The 6,575-nt window shown below is 37.2% G+C and overlaps 1 pseudogene; it reads left to right on the top strand.

Annotated features, from left to right (window-relative positions):
- Window positions 1-6,575, top strand: part of LOC103196421 — a 41,615-nt pseudogene that overhangs the window by 8,720 nt on the left and 26,320 nt on the right.

Genomic DNA, 6,575 nt, shown 5'->3' with positions numbered 1-6,575 from the left:
GTGTTTTCTTTGGTCTGTCTCTCAATCCTTTGAAGATACCTAAAGATAATTCTTTTGAATTCCTTATCAGAGAGTTCCAATGCTGCTGCTTCCTCAGGGATGTGTTCTGGGTCTGTATCGTACTCCCTTGTTTTTACCACTTTATCCGGCTTCTTTGTGTGTACTGTGATGGTCTGTTGTCTCCAAGACATCGTGGCATTGTTGTATTTAGATCTCTGTTAACTGTTTGTGAAGAGAAGCCAAGGGTGATTCAGGCTTTTCTTGGTGGTTTATTATTGTTGGCCCATTGGTGGAGAAGGAGGTGCTGGCTCACATTCAGTAAGTCAAGTTGCAAGAGGTGTGGGTGTAGTTGTGTTTTATGGGGACTGTACTTGTCTCCCACTCAGTTAGACACAAATTACAATTGAATAACAATTAAAAACTAAAAGCCTATGGAAGAAAAACACACCATGTAATCACACAGGACCAGTAACCAAAAAAAGAAAAAAGGGAAAAAGAAGAAAAAACAAGAAAACCTGCAATATCCAGGCATCAGGCACTAAGAGAAAAAATAGAGGAGAATAATGAAGAGAAAAAAAAATGGGAAAAAGTGCAAAAAGTAAAACAAAGAATGGGGTTAACTATGAGAAAAAAGGGGGATAAAAAATAATAAGAAAAAAAACCACTTAAATTAAAGAAAAAATTTCAACCAGGAACACGGAAAAAAAAATGCTGAAAACTAGGACCTAGGAGGGGAAGATTAAGAATAATAGTAAAAAGGACAAAAGTATCAATAATAATAGTTGTTTTAAAACATACAAATGCAAGCAAACTAATCACCAGAAAAAAGAAAGTGAAAAAGACAAAAATTAAAAAAGAGAAAAAAAAATCGGTGGAGGACAGGGCAGGGCACCCAGGCTCTGTCTGAGCACACGGACTATGATGGATTTCCTGTGGGCCCAGAAGGTAGATGGGAATGGGGGATGACTGCCCCTCCATTCACCAAGCGAGTGTGGGGTATAAGAGTAACAAGAGAAATGTGGTACCTTTTCAGTCTTTCAGGTCCAGAGTGTCCTTGGGGTTGCTGGAAAGCAGAATGTGTTCTTAAGCCCCAGAAATCTGTGAGAGCACTGTCTCTTTAAATATCCAAAATAGTCAAGCTGCTTTTTAACCTTCAAAATGGCGGCATCCTCTGGACCGGCAAAAGTCCACAGCTTAGCCTGCCTTTCTCTTCACCTTCTCCATTTATTCCTCAGCCACCAGAGCCGTCCTCTGTGCAGTCCCTGTCTAACTGGGCTGATTTTTAGCTTAATTCTTAGGTCCTACCACCACTCGGGAATCTCCAAGCTGTCTGTGCCATCAGGATCGCTCAGGATCGCTACCAGACCATAGCTCCATATATCTCCTTTTTTGGTATTTTCACGCAAATTCTTCTGCTAGTTGGGGTTTAGTCCACTTCTATATACTTCCCTTCAAGGCTCAGGGGTCCAAGATTATCTTCTGTGTCTATGTTAATTGTTTTCCCTTTTCTTTGTTAAAGAGGATCTGTGCAGTCTTTCTGCCTAGTCCGTCATCTTGCCAGAATTTCCACAAGTGGTATTTTTTATTTCATGAGCCAATCTATTATTTATTGTTGTTGTTGTTGTTATGTGCCGTCGAGTCGGACCCGACTCATAGCGACCTCTCCTTGGGTTGCCGAGGCAGTATCACTATGGAAGTAGATTGCCCCATCTTCCTTCCAAATCTATTATTTAGCCTTCATATATATATATATATATATATATATGGATCACTTAGCCAAGGCCTATAAAAATATGTGTTCCAACCTCACCCCAAACAAATACCAAAATCAAACCCAAAAAAGTCCTTCTTGTCTGCCTAGAAAATATGAATACAGAGATCAAATTTTAGCTATACTCTACTTCCTCTGTTTATACTTCCCTATATCTTCCTGGCAGTTTCATGGAGTCTTAATTTTTTCCCACACAGCACTTTCTGTACCACTCCTTTAAAGTTATTAATGTTCTGCATTATTGTTTTTGGCTTGTGTACTTGCCCCTCCCTCCTGGCCTCTTTGGTAGACTACGATTTGTTTGAAGTCAGGGAGTTAATGATTATAGGTTTGTACTTTAAAACTTAACATCTACTGAATGAAAAGGGCAGAAAGTATGATGGTGAGAACAATGAATCTGGTTTAAATGATACATTGTGAAAATGTCAGGAAGGGTGAAAAATCCTATCTTGAACATATGAAAAGATCTCTGGGCCAAATAATTAACACACAATAGCTATGATGAAACTTAGAAATAATATTCTTCTATTTCATTGAGAACCGAGGTATGAGTACTAGGATTTCTGATGAAGAAACACCTCCTGATTCATTTGTCATTAATATTCTGATTCTGTTTTCTTTTATTTCAGCTATGTTTAATTATGACTTTTTGTCAAGATGGACAGCTGATAGACTTGATGCAGTTGTCATATCAACCATGTGAGAACTTGTTGGTTTATTTGGTTTTATGCCAGATGCTGTCAGCTTTCTCAGTCATTACTTGGCTATTCCAGGGCTGTCCCATATGAAATCAAGTGGATGAGAATAGAGAAAGTGAGCTTGAGCATGACCAGAAGAGAGTCAGAGAGAAAAGATTGGTATAGTTAAAGAGTGAATCCAAAAATGGAAACTCTAGAAATCATTTGAATAAAATTAAGCACATATATCTCCTGGACATAATTATCTTCACTGAGTTTTTATCAAGCTCTTAATTAGCAAAGCGATTAAGAATTAGGGCTTCAGAGTCATATAATCAGGCTCAAATCCTGTTTCTAAAACTATTTGAATTACTTTGCATAAATCAAATAATATCGCAAGCTCAGTTTATTTATCTGTAAACTGAGAATCATACAGTGTTTTATTTTGTTTCCTAATTTTCTTATGGTGTGAATGTGTGTGTGTGTGTATGTATATTTATTTATACCTTGTATGTGTGTGTGTGTGTATATATATATATATATATGTATGTATCTATGTATATATGTATATACACAATAAAAATGTTGACATTTCAATATTTTTTACATGTCAGTTCCTTGGAAGGAAGTTAGGCAATCTACTTCTGCAGTGATACCGCCTTGGAAACCCAAGCAGGGGTCGCTTTGAGTCAGCTCTGACTGTCAGCAATGATTTTGGTTTTGTTTTCAGTGACATTAATGACTTTCATTATATATGAAGATTACTACTATTTATTTCTAAATTTTTCCTTTTTTTTTTGAGGATTATATAATAAAATCCATTTAAAGAGGTTATCACAGTGTATGTCATAGAACAATCCTATACTAAAGCACTTACTCAGCAAATTGCATATGGGAATGCAAACAAAATTCTATCAAAGAGTACTCTAGATCAGTAATGATGATAGATAAGAAACTCAATGAAAATGAGTGTAAAAATGAAGAAATTAATATAAAAGCATAGCTGTGACTGTATGTCATCCTGATTATTAGAATAACTGGAACAGAATAATTCCTAAAATGTGTTTTCTGTTTGTTAAAAGAAATCACAGTCAAATCCACTGCCATTTGGTTGACTCCAAATCATGGAGACACTGTAGGACAGAGTAGAACTGCCCCATAGAGTTCCAAGACTATAAATCTTCATGTGAGCAGTTCTCCTGCAGAGTGGCTGGTGGATTTAAACTGCCAATATTTTGGTTAGTAGCCTATAGCTTTAAGCACAGAGTCACCAATACCCCTACTTCTATTTACTAGTTATTAATAAATGATTTCAAACAAAATAACATTCTGAGAGGGCTCTGGTAGCATAGTGGCTAAAGCACTTGACTGCTAACCAGAAGGCTGATGGTTCAAACCCACCAGCCACTCCTCGGAAGGAAGGTTGGGCAATCCTACTTCCGTAGTAGTACTGCCTCGGAAACCCAAGGAGGGGTCGATATGAGTCGGGGCCTACTCAACTGCACATAACAACAACAACATCCGCTAAAGTGCGTTCCAACCCCGGGCAGCCTAAGTGTTGCATTAAAGCCTTTACTTAGATAAAAATAACATTTGTAAAAGCTTGAATATCAAGCATCATCATAAAGATGAAGTCAATCTTTGGATTCATCATGACACAGTATATCAGTTTGCTTTAGAAAAGATTTACTTTTGATGACTTTGAGCAAACACTCTTGAACACACATATGTACAAAAGGCATATATTTTCATATTAAAAAAGAATTAACTTAAAACACTGTTATTCTGCCCGCAGCTTCAGACTAGCACCCAAATATCATTTTCCAATTCAATTTGAAGATGTGTATAATTCATTAATGTGGTTCTTACGCCAAGATGTTCTTGAAAAATATGGTGTAAATACTGAAAGAATTGCTATCTCTGGAGACCGTGCTGGTGGGAATTTAGCTGCAGCAGTGGCTCAACAGGTATGATGCTCTATTTTATTTAAAAAAAAAATTCTACACTTACCTATATTTGTATCAAACATTCAAATACCCACACAAATACGTTCTTATATTAATACGTTAATACTGTTGTTGTTGTTGTTATGTGCCATCAAGTCGGACCTGACTTATAGCGACCCCTCCTTGGGTTTCCGAGGCAGTGTCACTATGGAAGTAGATTGCCCCATCTTCCTTCTGAGGAATGGCTGCTGGGTTTGAACCGCCAGCCTTCTGGTAAGCAGGCAAGTGTCTTAGCCACTATGCTACCAGAGCTCCCACGTTTATACTAGAGAACACTTATTTATCTAATGCTTCTAGCTCTATCTCCTGCCATGTTTCTTTCTTTCTTTTTCTGTAATAACTGATAAAAATCCTCTTTCTAATCATTACTTTATGCATGATCGTTATGTTCAGTTAAATTCCCCCGTGTTTGGCTATGTTAGGGATTGTATTTGTGAAAGCAGTCATTGACACCAATGACCACAACTAGAGAATCAGATGATTCCAATGTTCTGCAGTGCAGTTTAAGTTTTGTTATAAGAACCAGCACAAGCAAATGGCCTATATGCCATAGTTTCCTTGGGCTGCCATAACAAAGAACAGCACAAAGTGGGAAGTTTAAGAACAGAAATGCATTTTCTAATAGTTCTGAGGGTTAGAAACTCAAATTCAGGTTATCAGCAGTCACACACAAACTCTCTCTCAGTCTTTCTCACACTCTTTCACTCTTCTTCTCTCTCACTCTTACTCTCTCTTGCTCTTTCTCTCTCTCTCTCTCACTCTCTCTCTTTCTGTCATTCACAGTTACTCTCTCTTTCTCTCTCTCTCTCTCTCTCTCTCTCTCTCTCTCTCTCAGCTCTAGGGAAAGATTCTTCATTGTCTCTTCCAGCTTCTAGCAATGCTGGGCAATTGTTGACTTTCTTTTACTTCTAGAAGGACCCTCACATGCTGTCTTCCCTCTGTGTGACCCTATTTCTGTACCTGTTCTCCTATTTTATAAAGTACCAATCTGAAGGGATTGGGATTAGGACCCACTCTAGCTCAGTGTACATTCCTTAAATGTCTTGATAACAACTACAAAAAAAAATTCTATTTCCCTAAAAAGATCTTATTCACTGGTTCAGAGGTTAGGACTTCAACATATTTTTTTTTTCAGGTACACAATTCAATCTGGTCCATATCACAGATATCTTTTACTTACAGAAGGATTTATCATTTTCAGATGATAGTTATTTACACTATTACTTTGATTTTTAGTTAAAAGTAGATACTATTAGCTACCAACTTATCTTATACTTTATAATAGCCTACCACATTATGGGTTAAATTGTTCTGGTACTAGTTATCTGATTTAAGAAATAAATCAAGTGTTGATGGTTTAGAAACTATGTTCCTGTAGGAAATAAAACAAATCCTTAGAGACATTGCAAATTCATGTCTGAAATTTAGTAACCAATATTAATCATAAATTCTGCATCTTTCCATAACACATATTTTTCCTTTATTTTATTTTCCTTTATTTTGCTGATTTTATTATTCATTTGTATATACTTTTTTAAATTTTACTTTCAGGTATTAGCCCATTTAGGGTAACCTCATGATTTCTAGCCAAACAAATGATAAAATTTCTGGGGTTTGTTCTAAACGTATTGTAGAATAGGTAGATATCTGCTACCTGTCACCAACCTTCTGGTTAGCAAATACCTTAGGCACTGCACCACCAGAGTTCCTTACCCTAAAGACAAATACTAATCAATAGGAAACTATTCAACCAATAAAAGCTTTTGAAAGCCTCCCACAGCTGGAGACAGAAGACAAAATTCCAGGGCTCTTCCAAACAAAAACTCACTGCCATTCAGTCCTTTCTGACTCATATGAAAAAGAAAAGAAAGAAAAGAAACCAAATCCACTGACATTGAGTAGATTCCAACTCATAGCCATCACCATTGGGTTTCAGAGGCAGCAAATCTTTACAGAAGTAGATTGCCCAGTCTTGTTTCCACAGCATGGCTGGTGACTCATAGAGAACCTTAGGACAGAGTAGAACTTCCCCACCAGCCACTCCTCGGAAGGAAGGTTGGGCAATCCTACTTCCGTAGTGATACTGCCTCGGAAACCCAAGGAGGGGTCGCTATGAGTCAG

Source organism: Orycteropus afer, unplaced genomic scaffold (assembly GCF_000298275.1).
Source record: "Orycteropus afer afer isolate SDZICR_OR568_19922 unplaced genomic scaffold, OryAfe1.0 scaffold00066, whole genome shotgun sequence".
NCBI lineage: Eukaryota > Metazoa > Chordata > Mammalia > Tubulidentata > Orycteropodidae > Orycteropus > Orycteropus afer.
Note: the sequence above shows the minus strand (reverse complement) of the source record. Positions and strands in the feature narration are given on the sequence as shown.